The sequence below is a fragment of the Lampris incognitus genome, chromosome 11 (assembly GCF_029633865.1).
Source record: "Lampris incognitus isolate fLamInc1 chromosome 11, fLamInc1.hap2, whole genome shotgun sequence".
Lineage (NCBI taxonomy): Eukaryota > Metazoa > Chordata > Actinopteri > Lampriformes > Lampridae > Lampris > Lampris incognitus.
This window is the reverse complement of record NC_079221.1, coordinates 16,989,318-17,012,978: the sequence shown is the minus strand read 5'-3', so window position 1 is coordinate 17,012,978 and position 23,661 is coordinate 16,989,318. Positions and strand designations below refer to the sequence as shown.

The following is a 23,661-nucleotide window of genomic DNA, read 5'->3' as shown; positions in this document are numbered from 1 at the left end:
TAGATCAGCAGTTTCTGAAATACTCAGACCAGCCCGTCTGGCACCAACAACCATGCCACGTTCAAAGTCACTTAAATCACCTTTCTTCCCCATTCTGATGCTCGGTTTGAACTGCAGCAGATCGTCTTGACCATGTCTACATGCCTAAATGCATTGAGTTGCTGCCATGTGATTGGCTGATTAGAAATTTGCGTTAACGAGCAGTTGGACCGGTGTGCCTAATAAAGTGGCCGGTGAGTGTAAGTCAGCCATAGATGTGAGTCATGCATGCACACAGTTGACTTAGATCGGGGCCAGTTAGCGACAGAGAGCAGTGTTGGTCGAGCAAGCTAGAGAGTGAATGAAGAGAGGGAGCAACAGTAGTGAGAACGAATTTTTTTCAAAGGTTCTGAATCACTGCAACTATGAGAGGTTCCTGATCATACTGTCATATAACTGCAAAAAAAATTCTGGTCGATAGGCCCAGTAGTTTGCAAGATTAGCTGCGGACAGACGCACACACACACACGTGACCAAGTGTAAAATCCCCTCCCAGGCTACCGCCTGGCGGGGATAATGAGTTTGATTATATTCATATTGTCTGGAGCTGGACAAGGAACCCCTCGGATTAATCATTAGTAAAAAAGACATACAGAAAAAAAAATCGACAGAAAATATGCAGAAAATATTAAGTATAATGGGATCACTGGAAAATACTAAGAAGTAATTCATCATTCAGTCCCATAGGAGCCGATGTTCGAAGAGTATGAATCCGGGAAGTCTCACGCTGTTTGAGTAGTTTATCATGGTTACCACCCCTAAGTGGTAGGGTGACCTGTTCAATACCACAGAAACGTAATAAAGAGATGTCATGGTGGGCATCACTGAAATGCACAGCTATGGGATAATCCCAGCTGTTTCTGCATATTGTGCTTTTGTGCTCATTGATCCTTTGTTTAAGTTTTCTGGTGGTTTTCTCAACATATGCAAGCCCACGAGGACAGCATATTATATAGATCACGTGTGTGGATGCACAAGTGATGATGCTGTTGATGGAAAATGTTTTGCCTGTGTGGGGATGGGAAAATTATTATTTTTCATGGTGTTATTGCACGGTGCGCAACTACCGCAGTGGTAGTTACCCTTGGGAAGAGGGTGCAGGTGTATCTGCGTTACTTGACTGGATTTCTTTTTGTAGACAAAATTGCTGCGGACCAAGTGATCTCTTATGTTCTTCCCCTTTTTATTTACAAATAGATAGGGATAGGAATAAATAGGGATACATTTACATTTTCCTTGTAAATGTATCCCTACAGGTTCATCTACAGATATAACCTGTAATATTTGAGAATGTGTCTTTTTGAGAATGCAGTTTAGTCTTTCGATCTTTAAGCATTCATTTTATAGTCCATTCATCCATTATCCAAACCACTTATCCTGCTCTCAGGGTCGCAGGGATGCTGAAGCCTATCTCAGCAGTCATTGGTTGGCAGGCGGGGAGACATCCTGGACAGGCCGCCAGGCCATCACAGGGCATCATTTTATAGTAATCTACCAATTTAATTTAAGAATTTTGGGGTACATTCATGATTATTACTATACAGTGTTTTGCTTTTCTGGCTCAATGTATGATATTGGAGACTGTCATATAGTAAATTGATATTTGGTATTTATGCCTTCCTATTGCATGTGGGGAATGTGATCGGTTGCGGGGAATGAGATTGGTTGGTGGCGTGCAGCCACTCCCTATTTGAAATGGTGTCTCATTGTCACAAACCATTTGCTTGATGGAGGTTTAGCACCGAAATGTTGCAAATAAATGTGGTTTTGCAAGTTAGACAGTGTGCGGGAGTTCGTTTGTTTTGTTATCCTGCCTCAAATGAATCACCCTAGCTTGTAAAGTGGAAAACACTGTATACCTTAATGACATCTTTTTAGTACCTGTGGTAAAAGCAAATTACTCAATGTTTGGTGTTATTTTAAGAATTGTACATCTGTCCTGTCACTTGCAGTGTGCAACAAGCCGGGAAAAGAGGATGAGTGCAGGGTCTGTATCCAGCAATCACTCAGTTTCCACTGAGCAGGCAGAGCTGGGTTGGAAAGAAGGCCACATTCTGAAGGGACTGAAGCGGCTCCAAATGTGCAGCCCCAAGGAGACAACATCCCTTGCAACTATGACACATTACAAAGACTGTATGACCTCGAACGAGGGTATATACTCACTTGGTGTCAAGTGTGGTCCACAGGGAATTGTGCCCACGCAAGCAATTACAGTAAGCAAACCTCTTAAACCAGGAGCAGGGGTTAATGCCCTAATTTCAGACTCTGATGACGCAGATGATGAATCACCAAAAATCACAATTGGAGAATCCTGTGACCAACCCACAGATGAGACTCTTTGTTTGGATGAATCTAATGCCATGACCTTGATTCGGGTAGAGGCGGAAACATGCCACATTGACAGCAGCTTTCAAAATGCCCCCATTCAACCCACAAGCAATCCTGACCACTTCCTGTCCCCTGTCACAGACAATTTCCTCTTGGAGGGCCCAACACTTAAACCTGGTGTAAGTCCAACAGAGAGCCCGATCCACATGAATACATCAACGAATAAAGACTTACTTGAAAAAGATAAGCCATTAGGCCAGAAAAGGTTGAATGACAGAAACAATAATGAAGAGAAGTCCACTGACCGTAAATCCCGGCTGGATTATGTCAAGAGGACACAGGAGAGGCTCATGGTCAGGAAACAGGACATAGGGACCAGTGATTTGAGCTCATCTATTCAGCATGCTACAACAAGAGCTCTGAGCTATGTTAGTGAAGCAAGACAGCGCAGTTCCTCAATGGATACTCCACATTGCAGAGATCAGGCAAGTCCAGCAGGTGATGATAGGAACAACTACATCATCTTGGAGTCCCCACAAAGGAAATCAAAACCTCAGGCCTGTGACTCAGCAAGAAAGTCTTTCATTCTCCGGAGCAAGAGTGCAGATGGAGGACCAGAACAAGCCAAGCAATTACATTCTCCCCTACACCAAAAGCTAATCAAGGCTCATAGGTCCAAAGGACAGTCCAACCCTCCTGGACACAGTATCCTTAGCTCAAAGCCTAACCGTGGTAAGACACCTGGTTCAGTAAAAGGACCGTTTCCTAAGATTGAGAAAGGTCAAAATTTTGCTGTGCCAAAAATGTCAGGGTCTCTTGAGAGCATGGGCCAGAGTTCTCCTCTCTCTCCCCCTGTAAAACATTCAAAGGCATTTAAGACCCATGGAGTCAACAGAGGCCCAAAGAGCCCGACCAAGTCTCCTTTGCAAATTACTAAAGTACCATCAAGTAACAACTCTGGACCAGAAAGCCCCTTGCCTAATAATTCACTATGCTCTCCACTCAAACAACGACACCATGAGCAGCACTCAGATGCTTCCTATTCAGAATCTCGGTCCCCATCCCCACCACCACCACCAGGCCGTACTACTTCACTACTTATTCGACCTGGTTATGACTCTTTACCCAAAACTCATAAATCCTTTGGTCAACCTCAAACCTCTGCCACTTTGAAAACAGCAGTTAGCAACACCAAGCCTCAATTGAATCAGCTTTCATCTGTTTTACAGATGCAATCTCAAGTCTCCAGCACAACAAAAGACACCCGCCATATTACCTCACAACTGGGCACTGAGGTCAAGTCACCTAAACATGCCCCAGCCAAAATCTGCCATCCCCAATCATCCAGAATACAGTCTACATCCTCCATCTCAGTTCAAGAATCACAGGCTTCAGACTCTGACTTGTCACTTGTAAACAGATCTTCTGCATGCCAGGATGAAAATGGTGCTCTTTCTATGATACCTCATCAGAGCATCTTACCAGCATCCCAAGAAGAAACTGGAGAACAAAACGTTTCTGACGTCATGCCTCAGGTGTCTTCAAATGTTCCCTGTCATGGCATCTGCAACAGTCCACAGAATTCCACTTCCAGATCTCTTAAGACAGCAATTCCTGTGAATGCTAAATCTATCGAGGCAACCCAAGGACAGGGGACGAGTACCTTCTTGGTTCTGGGGAGGCTTAACAAAGGTGACACAAATAATGCAACAAAAGTAGTCCAGACATTTGAGATGTTCAGTCATGATCCACATGCCAATCAGATGATGCATGGTATTAATGAAACTGGAGCAAAAGACATAGCCCGGCGGAAGATTGATACTCGGTGCAGCTCATTGGATTCAGAGCCCTCACTTCAACCTTCTGCAGCAGATAGTGGTGTAATATTAGACTGGGGATTTGATGAGGAGGGTTGGTTATTCAAGCGATCTGTGTCTGTGTCAACAAGACCTCCTCTTAAGCCAGTTATGGGGATGAATGGAGCTAAGGCGCGCAGCCAGAGCTTTGGGGCACGATATATGGACAGGCCAAACTTCAACAAGTCTGGAAAAGTCCGCACCCAAATCAAAACCCATTCAGGAAGTTCTTTGAACTCTCTTGGTGATGTCTTTCCAGGAAGCATGAGTTGCTCCAGTAGCTACCATTGCCCGATGAACCGCTCCCTTTTGAACAACTTCTTAATTGAAGAGGGCCTGCCCATACCTGCACATTTGGGATCTTCCAGTGAAAGACTTCAGTGTCTAAAACAGCAACGGGAGCAGGTCAGGCGCTTCCAAATTGAGCAACAATTCTCTAGCGCCTTCGGTGAACCGGTTTCTGAAGAACCAGAGCGACAAAATACTATAACCACAATCGAGGAAAAAGTGATGCTTGGAATAGAGGAGAATTTAAATAAATCTCTGGAACAGGAAAAGACAAGTGAAGCCAAACAAAAATCCGGATCAAGCTTAGCAAACTGGTTTGGCTTCCGTAAGAGTAAGCTTCCTGCACCAAGTGGCAAAAAACTGGATTCACCTAAAGTAAAGGAGGAGAAGAAGGAACAAAAGATTACATCCCTTCTGGGAGGAAAGCAAGCAAAGTCTGACAAAAAGAAAGACAAAAGAAAAATTGATGGAAAAGATTGGTAAGAAAATTGAAACAAAAACAAGAAAATTGAGAACGTAACATCAAATATGACAAATAAATAATTCTCAAAAAATATGAGGTGTATCTACTGTCAGGATTCAAAGCTCACAGGAAAAGATTTTCAGGAGAGAGGTGGATGGGAAGAGTGCATAGCCAAATCATGAAAATGTACAAGTTATTCAAAAGAAGAAATAAGACATAGTTATTCTGACAACAAACCAAGACCGGTTCTTTTAAGCTGAATGTTAAATGTATGTGTACACAATGTGTGGGTGCTCCATTATTTTTGTCTTTGTTTTCTGGTTGGCTACCTTGTTTTTACTGACTCCTATTGATGTAAAGTCACTTTTTGGCATAAAATATGCATGCTGTTTTATTTTCATGTAATACAGAAATTTATGTTTGCAGATTGCCAAGAAAATCTGTTTCAGAGAATGCAGTCTTGTTAAGTTTTCAAAAACAAAACTATCAGCAATAAATTTGTATTTACAGATATTTCAGAAAATCTGCCAGGGAATATAATCTAGTTAGTTAAACATTTTTCACCAACAAAATCATAAGTAACGGTGTCCTGTTTTAGTTGTGACTCTGGTGCATTAAATTTAACACCCCTGCCTTTGAGAGGTATTAAGACATTGCCTTACTTCATATTTCATCTTAAAACTGCACTATCAGAACTTGATGCAGCGGATCTTTTCATAGTCTCTCTCTGTCAATGACGTGATTTACAGCCCCAAATAACCTTAGCCATTTTGATCAAGTGCTTTTGGAGACATTTATCACTTCTCCTAGCCTTGAGTCCAGTCGAGACACATTTCATACAGAAGACTGAGGCCAAGTATCAGGAGATATGGTGTAATTTATCAGCTGAAGCACCCCGGGCATGTTGAGTCAATACGAGAGAATCTCAGATTACAATAGTCTGTTGAAAAACTGTTTTCTTTAAGGTCTGCAGGGAGAAGGGAATCTCATGATGCAGTGCGAGCCTGCATCTCAATGCCCTGCCCTGGAATGTCCCTAAATGACATGCAAGGACATACTGACATCTGTTGTGGAGACCCAAAGGTAAAACAAATAAAATAGTGGCTAGGTTTGGGAAACGTTTTTGAGATTTGTTCCGAAGAAAGTCGTGTATGTGTGTGTGAGTGCTTTTTTGTTTGTTTGTTTGTTTATTTATTTACAATGACTGGTGAATAGTGACCTTGCACGCCATTGTCAAAAACAAAAGTCGAATAAAACTAAACAGATTTTAGAAAGATTTGCTGAAAGCCTCCTAATATGGTTGTTTTTAACATGTAAGAGGCTAATATCACCTAGAGTCTCTCAAACACTCTTACATTCAGTTTGATTATCTTTTCTTGTTGATCTTATTTATGTGTCCAAACTTCCCCTATCAGAACATCCTCTTCCTCTCAGAGAATGTTATGTACTTGGGATTTCAAATACCATGTTTTGCATCAACATGGTGACTAAAACACCAGCGTATGTACATTTATCAGTTACCCCCTAATCATGGAAGTTTTATTTAGTATTACAGTACAGCTACAACTTGTCAAAAATTTGTGTTGAGGATATCTGGGTGGCATGGCGGTCTATTCCGTTGCCTACCAACACGGGGATCTCTGGTTCGAATCCCCGTGTTAGCTGTATAAGCAGTAAGCATGTAAAAAGGGACTTTGACTCTCTCCAGTCAAAGTTTTTGTTGTCACAAAAATGGATTGTGTCTTTTAGAAATGTACATCATTGGCGTCCGGGTAGCATAGCAGTCTTTTCCATTGCCTACCAACACGGGGATCGCCGGTTTGAATCCCCATGATACCCCCGGCTTGGTTGGGTGTCGCTACAGACACAATTGGCCGTGTCTGCGTGTGGGAAGCTGGATGTGGGTATGTGTCCTGGTCACCGCGCTAGCGCCTCCTCTGGTCGGTCGGGGTGCCTGTTTGGGGGGAGGGGGAACTGGGGGAAATAGTGTGATTCTCCCACGTGCTACATCCCCCTGGTGAAACTCCTCACTGTCAGGTGAAAAGAAACGTCTGGTCACTCCGCATGTATTGGAAGAGGCATGCGGTAGTCTGCAGCCCTCCCTGGATTGGCAGAGGGGGTGGAGCAGTGACCGGGATAGCTCGGAAGAGTGGGGTAATTTGTCGGATACAATTGGGGAGAAAAAATGGGGGGGGGATTCTTGTTTAAGTTGAAGCCTTTATTCAGACAGGCATGCAGTTATTACACTGTCAAGGGTCTCAGTGTTACTCTTAGGCACAACAGGATATAATGGCTGTGATGGGGTTTGAACCTGTGACTCTGCTGTTACAAGACAGACAGACTACTGTATCCTCATGACCAGCGTAACGTACCCCCTCTACAGCCATACAAATGAGGAACATTAGTGGTCCATTAATAAAAGTGAAAGGTTCTCCACATGTTCAGTAAGCAGAGCTTTTAATGTAATTCAGATGTTGTTTGTGTTGTACACACAGACCATCAGCTAGTCAGACAGGTCAAATGCATTATAGCTTATTTAGTCTCACCCCCCATTCAATATAAAGTAGGACCTCCAAATTTTGATTGGACTGCCAGGCACAAAATTGCTGTGAACAGGTCCAAATTCTCCTGCTGCTGATTTGTAAGCCATTACAATTTGTGTTTTGCAAAGAAGGTGATGTGAATCGAAGAGCGATTGCATGGAACAAAAAACCCAAGTCAGTAAATCAATCATGCACACTCTCAGACACAGGCCTCACACCTTTATATCCAATGTTAGTCTGGTTTTAGGACAATGGGTACTTCATGCTGCTTACCTGGCCATGCAAACATCATATAATGTGTCCTAATATTCATTAAACAAAAAGATCCACCAAGAATTATATACTGTAATGTACTTCTAAACATGTGTTTTTTCTGCCAACAAGACACAGATGCAGATGATGAACCAGAGAGCTGATGGTGAAAATGGATCTGCATTGAAAAGGCCTGGTCAGGATCCTGTGATAGGTAGGATGTCTCCTCTGTCAGCTGTTATCACACCTTCAGTATTGGGCTGTGTCACATTCTAAAGTATTTGTTCCCTGTTTGAGACCCCCATGTTCCGCTAGTTTTCATCATAGCCTTCTAATCAGGAACTGTCTCACACCTTGGACTCAAGATTAAATAATTACCTGAAAGCATACAACTGTGGAACATGTGGGCCAGGGTTAAGAACAGCTGTTTAGATTGTAACACAAAACAGGTCATTTAGGTGCTTTGAGTGCAGCTGAGCTAACTGGATAGCCATGCTGTCAGCGTCCCTATATGTGTTACTATATGAAACTTGGCATGGCTAAAATCATAACAGACAAACAAAAAATGCAAGGAATACATTTGCATTTAGGAGTGGTTTGATGGCTTCGTGGTTAATAAGTCGATCACTGTTGACTTCGAGCAACACACACACACAGTCTGATGATGAGGTGAATTGACTCTAAATTGTCCAAATGATAAAGATAATAGATTACATTTATATAGCACTTTATTTAGACACCCAAGGGGGGAAACTCACCTCAACCACCACCAATGTGTAGCACCCACCTGGATGATGCATGGCAGCCATTTTGCACCAGAACGCTCACCACACATCAGCTTGAGGTAGAGAGGGAGGAATCATTGCGTGAATTACACAGGGGGGTGATTAGGTGGCGAGATAGAGAGAGCCAGGTTGGGAATTTTGCCAAGATACCAAATGTAAGATTGTGTTAGTGTGTGTACTGGAATAGACTGGCGCCCTGTACAGGATGTTTTCTTGCATTGTGCCCAATCCCTGCTTGGATAGGTTCAAGCTCCCTGTGACCCTAATTTGAACTAAGTTGTTAAAGAAAATGAATGAAGGTACATGGTTTGGATAGCATTCTGTGAGTAGAAGACAAATGTGCACCCTACTAAAATGTTTTTCTCGGCTTCTACAAGTTTATTAAATGTCCAAGAGGCAGTTTGATTGGGAGTACAGAGGCATAGAGAGGTCACATCATTACTTACAAGAATGTTTATCAAATCCACCCCTTGCGTTAGCCATGAATTTATTGGGTGAAAAACAATTAATTTGTCTGCCATGCTTTGTTCTTGTTGAGTTTGAGGTAAAGCATCCCTGCTATTATTCTCTCTATGATGCACGATGTGGGTCAGCCCCTCCTTTGGGTGTTATACAATTTCAGGGTTGCAAATTAATCGGAGGCTGCTTCTGTCATCAGTCTTAAGTTCTTTTTTTTTTCTTCCCTGAACCTATTTCACAATGATGTTAGTTTAACCTGTGAACTTTAGTGGAGCAAAGGCCATGATGACTTCACACCATGAAGTAATGAAATACTTTTGTATCTCTCTATTGTACTTGGCATCTTGTTAACAAGAATTTCTTTTCCCTGTGGCATTTTACTGTAGTCTGATATTCTTCACAGAGGCATCATCACTTCCTCATTCTGTCTACTTGAGGTGGCCCTCTCTTCCCTTCTCTCTCTATTTCTTTCAGTCTGCCCCCCACCCCCACCCCTTTTACCCTTTCTCTACCCATCTCCCTCCCCTGCTCTCTCTCACTCCCTTAACTTGTGAAATCACAGCTCCCTTCTTTGGACATTCAAACACTTTCTGGTGTAAACTTTTCATTGTGTTTCACCTGTATATACATGGTTTGTTGAGATAAGCTGGAGTTTTCCCCTACTGAGCCTTGCTAGAATCAAACAGAATCAGAATCATGTTTATTGGCCATGTAGGTTTGTTTGCACATACAGGGAATTTGACTCCGATTTCATGGCTCTCTCAGCATCCTTAACATGGAAAACAACACTACAACACAACACACTTCAGTTATATACACAAGGGTTGACTTACACAGGTGAAATAAGAGGTGATAAGGTGCAATGGTGCAGAGAATATATCACAGATGCTGAAATAGATGCTAGCTGGTTACTTACAATGTCCATTTACTTACATGAACGACAAAGGGAGTCTAATTCTATGTTGCACACTCGTTTGTGTATACTTACAATGTACATCAATTTTCTATAAAGATTTGCAATATGCTTGATCAAACAGTCCTTAATTTACAAGTAAAATAAGAAGTTGAATGAATAAGGTAAAATGATAGCCTGTAGCTACAAAATCTAATTGATTGACTTTGGAGGGAACAATCTCATTCCCATTTCAACACCGTTTCAGCTGTGTAGCCTGTTACTGTATGAATTAGACAGTGAGTGGACATTTGAGTTCAGGTCATCTGGGGTAGTTAGTTTCCAGAGTTAAAGTAAATCAATTCATTCCAGATTGTGGAACAGCATGTCTGTCTGGTTGGCCCATGCTTCGAGATGGGGAATCAGATTAGTTCAAGTCGTGCCATTTAGCACCATGGTAATGTGTACAGTTTTACATTTTAGAGAGATATTATGTTAGAATATCCTTACCTAACTTTAGATTGATTTCAAAGTATTTTTCATTCTTTCAAATACGACAACAAGGTGTGCTCAACAAGATGTCTTGTTGAGCACACCATTTGATTTGCATCATTTTAACAGGTGATTCAGTAGTCTGCAGGTCAAGGTCCATTATCAAGCCTCATATAAACGTCTGTTCTTTGAATTCTTCGAATCTCAGTAAATGGCAGTGAATAAGCAAAATGCAACGATATCTATGTAGCAAATTATATAACTTTTGTAAAACATAATTAATTAAACAAATGAGATTGAGAACATCTAACAACAACTTCAGCTTCTGACTAATCATGTTTATGGGTTGATTTTGGGACAACTCGAGGGGGGGGGTAAACTTAATAATAAACAATGCTCAATCTCTCGTTCTTTCAGACAAAGCCCAGACAAGGCGGTGCCTCTATGGTTCTTGGTGGATTTCAATTTTAGACCTACCTGATCAATAATGTCTGTATCCTACATCTCATCTTTGCTAAATGATGTTCCTGTCAACAGAAAATAAAAAAACAAACAAAAAAATTAGCACCTTTTAGCCTTTTATATTCTGAAGCCATTTGAAAAAAAAAAAAAAAAACGTACTGTACAGTCAAGGTTAATCTCATTTTCAAAATTGTCTATAGTCAAAAAGAAAAGAAAATGGGGCGCCCGGGTGGCGTGGCAGTCTATTCCGTTGCCTACCAACATGGGGATCGCCGGTTCGAATCCCCGTGTTACCTCTGGCTTGGTCAGACGTCGCTACAGACACAATTGAATCTGTCTGCGGGTGGGAAACCGGATGTGGGTGTGTGTCCTGGTCGCTGCACTAGCGCCTCTTCTGGTGAGACGGGGCGCCTGTTCAGGGGGGAGTGGGAACTGGGGGGAATAGCATGATCTTCCCACGTGCTACGTACCCCTGGTGAAACTCCTCACTCTCAGGTGAGAACAAGCGGCTGGCGACTCCACATGTATCGTAGGAGGCATGTGGTAGTCTGCAGCCCTCCCCGGATCGGCAGAGGGGGTGGAGCAGCGACCGGGACAGCTCGGAAGAGTGGGGTAATTGGCCAGGTACAAATGGGGAGGAAAAAAAAAGGGGAGGGGGATCCAAAATAAAAAGAAAACAAAACAAAAAGTCATCAGTAAAGCAGCCAGTTCACAATCCACATGTTACAAGTCCCCTCTGGATGCATGAAGAGAGGACAGTGTTGTTTTCAAAGCTGGCTCAGATGATATTTGTAATGCATTGTTTCGCTTACATGAGCCTGCTTGGAAGCCCATGAGAGGGTTTAGCCATGCAGCAACTTAGAGACCAAAACCTAATCACAGAGAAAACAAACGGACCAAAAAGAACCACCAAGATGACAAAGCAATACTAATGTCCGTCAAAGCCTCCTGACCGTATTTACAACTTATTATAACAATTCTGCGACCCGGAGTGACTAACTTGACTAACAATGCTTTCGCAAAGTGTGTTGAAACCATATGTAGAGGTTTATTCACCACGATATGCTTCAGTTTCCCTTCAGGGCTAAATAAGGTGTATTTTATGTTATCGTATATTGTCTTGTCTTGTTAGGATGTCATTATGTTGTATCAGCACCTTGTGTCCACATTTCTGGCTTTTGAATTTATTTAGCTTGGAATGACTTTCCCCACTCAGAATCGTGAAAATCCTGCTTCATCTGAACAAATGTCAAAGTTAAAAAACTTACAACCAGAACTCATCAAGTGGAAAGAAATTATAACAGGAATCTGTATTTAGCGGTACAAGAACTCAAGTGGTCATGCCCTTATTTAATGAATGGGAAGCAAGCAGCTGTTGTTTTCTGCCATTGCTTGTTTTGCCTGCAGGCGTCATGCTAAAAGTGTTTATGAGAGAATCTCCTCACAGATGTGTTTCTCCAATTTGGTGTGTGTGACAATTTTAGAGGGATACAACAGAGCAGATACAGTGCTATTGTAGATATTACAGATTACTGAAAACATTGTCACTGTCCAATTGAATGTCCCACACAGCTGTCTTCACTTCGATGCCCTCGGGATGCTAGTTCAGGGTCCCCCGTACCAGGGAAAGTTGCATTAAAAGTAAATATTAATGACATGTTATGAATGATGAATGAATAGATGAATATCTGGAGATGTGGATTTGAACTGTATGAAGCGCATCAGTTCAGATATAGAGATTTGATTTTAATACTATTTTGATCTACTTATTGTGCTGTTATGTCTGTAATAAAATATGGCAGGTTGAGAAATAGTCCACGCAACATGCACATATCCTTTGATAGTTATGATACATATATTCCAGTTGAGATAAATACACTGCCGTTGCATTGTATTTGAATTTCATTTCATTACATACTTTCTTTCATATGCATCTTCTACTCAGTTACATCAGTATCACTACATGCCACGAGCTACATAACTACTTATAATGCCCATAGATTCAGGTAGTGGTCCAAGTAGTATGTTAGTTTCTCCATGGCTGCTCACTCTTCGAGCAGTCTCTCGGCTGAATCGTTCACCGTGGTTGTATCATGGCATAATTATCCAGGAATCATTACCCAGCGTCATAGTTACATATCATTAGATTGTACTAAAGCTCTTAAGAGAGAACTTTCCCGAAGTCATGGGAGAAAAAATAAAACCATCTGTTGTGTGAATTCTCCGAAATTGCTGCAGCTTTGGCAACAGCTGCTTAGTGCTCCCTCATGCCTCATGCTACATAGGGTGATGACAAAGTGGGAGGAAGGAAGGAGGGGGTGGGGGGGGGCATTGCAGTTACACAGTGGAGTAAATGCATGAGATTAAATTGGTCCTTTAATACTGCTGTTCCTGTCACTGAGACATGCTGTATCCTCAAAACTATTATTCTAGCCATTTATCCAACAACATGAGAGGCACTTGAATCAATGAATAGAGATAGGGTGTGCTACATACAGGTGTAGGAGCTTAGTGACCACTCAAGGAATGTTATGGTACAAACTAACACAGTGCAATAACTACTAAAGACCCACTCCCCGTGTTGCAAACATATGGTATATAATATTGAATTTGCCTGAATACCTATCCAATCCCTTTATATCCTGCATTCTTATTATTTTTGTCCTCCCATTGCCCCCCTCATCTGTTCTCCTTGTGCTGTAGGCTCTGGCTGCAAGATGCGAACACTGGACAGTGGAATCGGGACCATCCCCCTTCCTGAATCCTGTTCCTTCTTCTCCACCATCCTGCACCTACTCCCCAAATCCACGTCCACCCCAGATCAGTCCCTCAGTCCTCCCGGTACCTCCAGTGAGGAGGTGTCTCCTTCCCCATTACCCCGTTGGAAAATACCATCCAGCTTAAAGGACCACAGCCATGCAAGGGTGCCAAACTCCCTGTCCGACTCCTCCATGACCCTTGCCCAATCAGTGCCTTTCCCTACTGTGGCCTACCTCCAGCCCATCCAACCCCACTGTGAACCCATTGTGACCTCTGCCAGTGTGTGTGATTCCCAGAGCAGGCTACCCAGACTGAGCCAAGGTAAAGCCCCAAGAACTCCATTTAAAAAGCTTGATGATAGGTCAGACTTGAAAAGTCATGCCTGATGGGCTGTGTTGTTTTCTTATTTTGGAGCTCTCATTTCATGCTGGTGCAGTGCCGACGGAGAGGCAAATGAAGGCTGATTGGCGATTTTCTTGGGTGCAAGGTGAATTTTTCCAGCCTGCACCCATTTGGTAATTTCATGACTAAAAAGGAACCTGCCTGCATCAAGCAGGGTGGGGTGGTGCAGCCGGGGGGTTGTTTTAAGTGCAAATTTTTGAGTGCGACCTCACGAGTATAGAACTTGCTATGTCTCGAAAATAAAGATATACATAAAAGCCAGACAAGAAAGGAAGATGAAACTTCGTTTGTTTGCTTACTTATATTTGACCTTTATTTGACCATTGAGCTTAAGAATACCCCTTTGAACGTTGCACACCAGTGACATGTAAAATGTATAAACTAAAACTGCAAAGGCACACGAAGAGGGGGCAAGTTAAGACAGGTGTGTGCTATTTAATTCTAGTATTTTTCTCATTCACGTGAATTTCAGTTAAATGAAAGAAAGATTTACTGTTATAACCTAGTCCTAGCTTCATCTTGACTAAAGAAAGCAATTATGTCCACCCCAAAAAACAACTTCATTATCAATATACACTCACCAACTCACTTCTGACAGCTCTGAGTCATTCTGCAGGGAGTACACTGAAGAGGTACGAGAATATATGAAGAATACTTGGAGGAACTGTGCTCCCTCATAATGGAGTGTTGTTAGAAACCTTCTAGCAGACAAATAGTAAATAAAAATGCATAAGCTATGAAAGTTAAATAAGATAGAGAACATAGATGCTGTGGAACCACTCTCCGGTGTCATTATACCGCAGTTTACTGCAAAATTCAATAATTTATGAACGACCTGCATTTTATTAAATACGATAACATCATATTGTTTTTTCTTGAATCCATTATAAGACCATTTCCAAGACTTGGCGAGAATAGATTTCAGGAACACAATACATAGGACATCCATTCTTTCACAACTCATCAAAGCGTGATTGAAACAGAACCGCACCAGCAAGCGAATCCTTATCTTGTTTTTGTTTCTACTTCAGCACCGACCGTGCCAGCTAAATAGAACCACTCCATCACCAACGTTATGTAAATAAGACCCTGAAAGCAACAATGATTGTAGTCTGTCATTATAACAACTAAAGCCAGTATCAGGGACAGCAACACCCCTTATGCAAAAGAAGGACATGTCCAATCAGTATGCTAAATATCACCTCAGTGCAGTCTCTGCCAAAAGGAAACATTCATTTAGACTGTCAAGAGGAAAGATGCATTTTAGATAAACAGATTTTTAAGGAATAAATAACAGCAGTAGTTGTTTGTGAGTCACAGCAAAGGTGCAATGGGAGCCAGTCATTTGGGACATAATATGCATTGTAGTCTGCATACTTTAGAAGGACTACAATGTCAGTGGAGGAGGACTTTTTTCCCTCAGATGGTAAAGTAAGTTACAATAAAACAAAAGTGTTGAATTTGGAGATGGATTTTAAACTTTATCACTGTATATTACCACAAATAATGGGCCCAGCCACAGCACTATTTATGTTGTGATTTGGAAGATTATATGATATATATAAATTATAATAATAAGAAAATTCCGGGGTGTCCGGGTGGCATGGTGGTCTATTCCATTGCCTACCAACACAGGGATCACCAGTTCGAATCCCCATGTTACCTCCGGCTTGGTCGGGCGTCCCTACAGACACAATTGGTCATGTCTGCGGGTGGGAAGCAGGATGTGGATATGTGTACTGGTTGCTGCACTAGCCCCTCCTCTGGTCAGTTGGGTCGCCTGGTCGGTGGGGAGGGGAAATTGGGGGGGGGGGGGAATAACGTGATCCTCCTACGCGCTACGTCTCCCTGGTGAAACTCCTCACTGTCAGGTGAAAAGAAGCAGCTGGCGACTCCACATGTATCGGAAGAGGCATGTGGTAGTCTGCAGCCTTCCCCGGATCGGCAGAAGGGGTGGCGCAGTGACCGGGACAGCTCAGAGAGCGGGGTGATTGGCCAGGTACAATTGGGGAGAAAAGGGGGGGGAAAGAAAGGAAAAAGAAATAAAAATGTCAAGTTTGTAAGCACTGTATTTAGTTGATGAAGTCACGGGAGTGGAACCTACCTTTAAAAAAAAAAGACTTTTACCTCTTCTTCGCAGGGCGGCTCAGTTTGGTAGGTTGTCAGAGGCCACACCTCTGACATTCTCACACCTTGCTTCAGGAAGTGTCTGACTTGCAAAATCTCCTTAATCAAGATTCCAAATCCCCAATTCAGAGGCAACACAAATAGTCGACTGTGCGCCCTAATGCAAACCGTCTGGTGAAAATGCATTCTGATATGTTGATGTGTGAAGAGCATATAAGGAAAAACAAATTCACTTATCTTTGCCTTGTGACACTAGGGCCCCAATTCACAAAAAGTGTAGTCTGCAAAACCGCCACAAAGAGAGTAAAAGGACCCCCTGCTCTTCATAAACTCTGCAGAATGAGTGTTGCACACAGAATAATGAAATGATGGTGGATGACTACATAGATGTAAATGGGTATCGGCAACTATTGCACAGATATTCATAACTTGTGGGTGCGATCTTACAAATTGGGCTTTGTGACCAATTTAAGGGGAAAAAAGTCACAAATAAACCATTTTAGAGGGTGATTTAGTAAGCACAGAGCCTCAGATTAGTTGTCATAATGGCAGCCGATCATTGCTACTTTTAAGGACGTAGTACTCCCCAGTTCTGAGCATTTATCCAATGACCTCATTGTGTGTTGTGAATAAGTCAAAGGCATAATGTGCACTGAGAATGAAGCAATTCTCCTGGATAATGGAGTTATTGTAGCAGTTTTTTGCATGCTCACTTCATTTTCATGAATATATTTTGAGTAGGACATGCTTTGCTCTCGTAGTTGAGGCACAGATTGCTCGAATCTTGCTCACGCAAAGCAATCTGTGAATTTGGGCCTTGCACCTTATTCAGATGTATGTTTTAATGGTTAGAACGGTGATTGCTTCATCTGGCAAAAAAAAAACAAAGTTCGCCACTCCGATCTCTCGTGTCACAAAAAGTTCACTGTTGATTTCGGTTTGAATAAAGAGTCATACATTAGTTATCTCTGAGGACATTTAGGTGTTCGTACTTCAATGTCACTTTGGTCTAGCATCTCTCTATTTGTTTCTTTATGTAGACAATGGAGAAAATGACGAGTGACAGCTTGGAGAAACTCAAAGGAGGGTTATTTTTCTCACTCTTTGTTTTATTTACTTTCTGCAGGTGGAATGGAACCAAAGAAGTTGACCTATGTTAAATCAAAGACAAGATCTGCTCCGAGCCAACAGAAAGAACAGACGAGACTCCAGCTTGCCAACTGTAAGTACTAATACAGAAAATGGATTTATGGAGGTGATACAACTGTCCCAATATGACCCCAAAAAAGTTTAGCACTCAGTAGTCTTTTGTGCCCTGATTTTCATTTTCTTACTGTACCATTGAATACTGAGAATTCAATGTGTCACTTGATAATTGTGACAGGCCTGACAGAAATTGTATGTATTGGGCAGGAAACAGGTAGCTCATTTTATTGTATATCCCAAACATCTTGAACTTGTTTCATGTCACAAACACCACACAGGTTGTCATGCAGTTTTGTTTTTTTGGTAAATTGGAAAACAAATCAAAATAAAGCCCTCATAGGTTTGTGATATAGCACGTCTGGAATGGTTGCTACTACGCTGTAGCAATGGCTGTTCCCTAAAGATATGATATGAGGTACTTGTGGTGCTTTGGGCTCCGGCTGTTCTCTTGGTCATGGGGTGTCTGCACGACTGCGGGGCCCATGGGTGGCTGCAGAACCTGTCTGCTGCTTGGAGGCACTACAATAAGTGGTGGAGCTCAGACACCAGAATTTATTGGGATTAATCCCGTGCACTCACAGGGGGTCACATCATACACATACACACCGCTCGCATCAATGCCTCACACACTCTCTGGATTGCATCCTTTTTCTTAGACTTTTGTCCCCCTTTTCTTTGGCCTTCCTCTTTTCCTCTTCCCTGGCAGCTCCATATTCAGCATCTCTCCTCCACACATGTCCAAGCCATCTCAATCTTGCCTCTCTTGCTTTGTCTCCAAACCTTCCAACCTGAGCGGTCCCTCTAATATAATCGTTCCTAATCCTGTCCTTCATCACTCCCAGTGAAAATCTTAGCATCTTCAACTCTGCCACCTCCAGCTCCACCTCCTGTCTTTTCGTCAGTGCCAGTCTCCAAACCATAAACCATAGCTGGTCCAACAACCATCTTGTAAACCTTCTCTTTAATGCTTGCTGGTGCCCTTCTGTCGCAAATCACTTCTGACACTCTTCTCCACCCACTCCACCCTGCTTGCTCTCTCCTCTTCACCCTGCTTGCACTCTTTTCTGTACTCCCTGTTACTTTGGACAGTTGACCCCAAGTATTTAAACTCATACACCTTAATCTCCTCTACTCCTTGCATCCTCACCATTCCACTGTCCGCTCTCTCACTCATGCATATGTATTCCGTCTTGTGCCTACTGACTTTCATTCCTCTTCTCTCCAGTGCATACCTCCACCTCTCAGGCAGTCATCAACCTGCACCCTACTCTCGCTACAGATCACAAAGCTGATATCAATAAATTGATTTAATTATGTTTTGTCGAACACATCAGTGTCTTTTTCTATGTCTATGTCTTATCAGATACATGTTGTCATTTTTCGTTTCTGAGTTTCCTTGTTTCACTTGTGACGATTGTCCCCCTCTTGGAGGGAGAAGTGATGCTGGTTGGTTGTTCAGCTGATCAAACATGTGGAAGAGGGGCTATGAATGTATAACAAAAACCCTGTGCTTGTGTCATCCCACAGATAATCCAAAGGACGGAGTTATTAGAAGTGGTTCTTGATAATTAATAAAGATTTTCTTTGCAGGGGGAGAACCTGAACTCCACTTGCAGATTAACTCTGTCTAGGACATATTGGCATAGAAATTCCCCGTGTTGTATGCCAAGCCTGCTGATAGCACAGGTTAACAAAAATGATAAAAGGCACTAGATGGACAAAATGTCTCTACAGTGTGTGTAGGAGTAAAATTCATAGACTTGAACATCAGCAAGCAGAAACCCTTTCCATCCATATACTCAATGTATCTGTCTGCCATTGTTCCTCAGTTCTCATGATCATTGAACTGATGCTATAATAGTATCACAAATGTAGATTTTTTAAACTTTGATTTTATAGGTCATCTAAAGATATATATATCTCTCAAAGAAAGAAAGTTGAATCAGTTCATCTGGATACGTTTATTGCGAGAAACGTTTTATCCCTCATCTAACATTATCACATTGTATCGAAGTGACCTCGTCAGTCTCACCCTTAACACTGATCAGGATCAAAATAAAGAATATGGAGCAGTGGTGGCTTACCATGTGCAAGAGAGAGCCATGTGTATGCAGGTTTTCATTCCAGCCCGACTCCACACCAGGCGATTTCACTGATACAGTCTTCCTCTTTGGTTGAAGAGTTGCTAATCAGTGAAATCACCTGGTGTGAAGTCCGGCTGGAATGAAAACCTGCATACACATGGCTCTCCATGGCACATGGTTAGCCATCCCTGATATAGAGGTATACAGATTAAAGTTCGAAGTTCTAGAACAGTGTACATAATATTTTGAAAGTTAAACTTTTGAGCTGAAAGCCAAAATTTCAAGAATAGCGTTCAATACATATTTTGCTTATATTTTGAGAATAAAAGCCAAGCCCCCCCTCCCCCCATTTTCTCCCCAATTGTACCTTTTCCAAGCCGTCCTGGTCACTGCTCCACCCCATCTGCTGATCCGGGGAGGGCTGCAGACTCCCACGTCTCTTTCAATACATGTGGAGTCTCCAGCCGCTTCTTTTCACCTGACAGTGAGGAGTTTCACCAGGGGGACGTAGCGCATGGGAGGATCACGCTATTCCTCCCAGTCCCCCCCCCCGAACAGGTGCCCCGACTGACCAGAGGAAGCGCTAGTGCAGTGATCAGGACACATCCACATCTGGCTTCCCACCTGCAGACACGGCCAATTGTGTCTGTAGGGAAGCCCGACCAAGCCGGAGGTAACATGGGGATTCAAACCGGTGAGCCCTGTGTTGGTGGGCTGCTACACTACCCAGACGCCCCTATAAAAGCCAAGTTTTGAGAATGAATCCAAAACATAGTACGAAATAAACTTATGACTGCAAAACACACCATGCTGTGAATTTATCTTGAGTTTTCAACCCTCTTGTGATCCAAAAACTCTCTTACAAATAGTGAAAATAAACTTAAGGCATAAAACCTGATTTCTTTTAACTACCTTTGATTCCAGTGATTGATTTTCAAATCCCTGCAGGGAGACTTTATACTGTTCAATTTTACATGCAGTGCATATATTCTGATATAAAACACTTTCAAAGTGACTGAAAACCAACTTTCCATGCACATTTGTGAATGCTGATTAAAAATGTATGTCAGCCTCGGCTAGAAAAGCTTAAGTTTGTAGGGATTTTGTTTGTCCTTCCAATCCACATCATTATGCAGGATAGCAGCGGTCATCAAATATCAACTCTGGCCGTAGCGGTTAAGATAACAGTGCTCCTGCCATTTGCAAAGACCCTACCTTCGGCCATAAGACTGAAGCCCCTGCAGTCCAATTTACCACAAAAATCAATTTTCTGAGTCCGCGGCGGAAGTCAACATAAAGCGTTTTGAAACACTCATCTATTTTTGGATATAGTTTTTGAAATTGCTTTAAATAAAATGTTAGATTTGTTTAATTGAATGGATTTTATTCAAATTCTGTGAGGAGTTTAAGTCCATTATATTAAATTATATGCATTTGGGGACAGACTAGCATTGCACTGCATGTAGTACACCCTTCAAGATGTTAAAAATATGGTGAATACAGTCTGTATAAATGTTATTCATCATTTGATCACCCATAAAAGATATCTGCACCTCTGAAGATTACTGTTGATTTATTTGATTTTGGTGAAAAAAATGTTTTTACAATTTTATGCTTACAAAAATTTGCAGGTGGTTTTCATGGCAAGGTGTCTAACTATTCACTTCACTCAATTCAGTTCAGTTTAACTCAGATCAATTTATTGCTATGAAATCAAATTCAGTTCATTTCAATTCAATCGAATTCAGTTTACTCCAATTCAACTGAGTTCAGTTCAGCTCAGTTAAATCCAATACACTTTATTCATCCCCCAGTGGGCAAATGATTGATAAGCAATGACATGTACAACCTATTTCTGTTTCGTTCCCTCCATTCCAGAATTCACAATGAGCTGAATGAGTCCACATGAAGCAAAGAGGACACAATCAGCAAGAATTAGTATTCTGAAACACAAGGAGGATCCCCAGATCCCAAGGTTAAGACACACATCTCCGTAAGGATGAAACACAATTTAGCAACGAATGGGTTGTAAACTTGAAAATGTAAGGTTCTGTGTGGTTCAAGATAGTTTTGAGACGCCAAGTGTTTTAAGTTCATGTAAATCTAACTTCATGTAAAGCCCAGCTTGCAGAGCTTGTGCATTTAAATGAATAACCTATTTATGACAAAAATGTCAAGTGGAGCCTTACAAACCCAAGGTTACAAACCACAGTTATGATTGCCATTTTATAAAACTCTGATGTACTGTACAGCACTAGCCACGGATTGCTATTCAACGGTTCTATTGCTGTAAATTTAAATCTTTAACAATGTGCACTGACTTGTTGTTGACTTTTGTCTATTTTCTTGTCACAATGCCAGTAATGAAACGCATGCACCCATCCTCCGACTTACTCTAACAGGAAAAATAAAGATGCAAAAAATTATTCATCATATCTAGGGTTTGGTTAAAAAACATTTATCCAATCAAATATATATATATAAATATATACTTGATGTGCATTGTTCAGAATTTCATTTCTGAAACAAAACACTTTAATATCCATAACCCAGTCGCCTGTTATAATATATTCCACAGTTATGACATCAAGACAAACCAGAGGGTATCTTGCATGTAACCTTAGTTATTCATCAGTTAGGCACATACGTATTTCTGTGCTAGCTCAGGGAAAATACCATTTGTAGTCTGATAAACTTGATAGATGCTGTGGATATAAGGCATATGGTTTAATATCAACGTTGACCTTACTATGTACAACCATTTGTATGTAATCACTGTAAAAGATACGTTTCATTTTCTTTAATGGCAACAGTGTTAGCTCAGTTGTGTTCTCCCCTCTTGCTTTTTTTCTGTAATGATGTTAAGATATTACACCACAATTGCTGTTTCTCTTAATAGTATAAAAGCGGTGTTCTGTACGGTGATGTTTTGGTGTTATGAATGCATCCTATCTTGTTTGACAGTTGTAGCGGCTATGTTTTCTTTTTCCTCTCCTATCTTTGTCAGTTCCCTGCCCTTCGCATGTAGATATTTGCCAAAATTTGTTGCCAAACACTGCTCTTTGCTACTAGTCACAGTATACAGTAAATTAATGCCACAAAGTCTACATATCAGATGTGTAATAATAGCCATATTCTCTTTATAGCACAAAGAACAGTTTACAGTTTAACATTGACTGATGTACTATGAAGCACTGAAATATTGCACAGTATCTATTGTTCGTCATATCTGTCTTTTTGGTCTTATCTATCTCGGCTGTGATCCTCCATCATCTACTTCATCATGGTCAAAATTACAATATGCACACTAGTGTTTATGGAAATGGCGTTACACGTTTAACAGCTCATTAACAAAGTTTATACAATTCAGACAAGGTGGTGATGGATCAGGGATCACGTCTTCTTCACTGATCATTGATACGGGTAGATGGAGAACGGTCTTTGTGTTGTTACGGTTCATATAAAGAGGAGTGTCACTTTCACAAGAGTATCGTATTTTTCTAGCATTTACTCCAATGTATTGTTCGTTATTTGTACTCAGCACATATGTAAGTGTAATCTACCATTCTTGCACAAAATGTTATTCACAATTAGTTCTACTTGTAGAGTCTTTTCCCTGAGCCTGATACCAGTACTGTTCCTCTGTGACGATCTCCTTATCAGTATAAATTAAAATGTATATTCCTGAAATGCTTTGTTTTTTGTGAATCCGGAAAGAAAAAAAAATAAAACTATTTCGATAATTATGCGGCTTTAAAGACGCTTCCATCCTTTTGTTTGGCCTTTTATGAGACACTGTAAATTCTGTTGGCTGGAGTAGGAATCAGGATATTGCAGACAGTCCTGTGCTTGCTAGCATGATAGGTGGCTGCCCCATGGACCAGCCAAATCAAAGGCTCATCCCTCAGGGCAAAGCATAGTGTTTTTACCAGAGGAGCGAGCGCAGCTAACCCTACCAATTGTGTTGATCCCACACACATTATTTGGATTTGCTTGGAAATGAACTTTGTTGGGAATCCATCCCATTAGAATGCCTGACATATGTTTGATCAGGGTTTCTTATTGGGAGAGCAAACCGCAGCTGGACAGTCAAGTACTGTTAGTCAGATGATGACCTTCTGTCAGTCAAATCAATCAATACATACATATATTTTTTTTACCCCTTTTCCTCCCCAATTGTATCCGGCCAAATACCCCACTCTTCTGAGCCATCCCGGTCACTG

At 41.6% G+C, this 23,661-nt stretch overlaps 1 long non-coding RNA gene across 1 annotated transcript; it reads left to right on the top strand.

Annotated features, from left to right (window-relative positions):
- Window positions 1–13,877: 13,877 nt before the first annotated feature.
- Window positions 13,878–23,147, top strand: LOC130121133 (uncharacterized). The gene is made up of 3 exons (XR_008811021.1): window positions 13,878–13,940; window positions 17,275–17,370; window positions 21,317–23,147. It is a non-coding gene; the product is annotated as an uncharacterized LOC130121133 (long non-coding RNA).
- The last annotated feature ends 514 nt before the right edge of the window (window positions 23,148–23,661 follow it).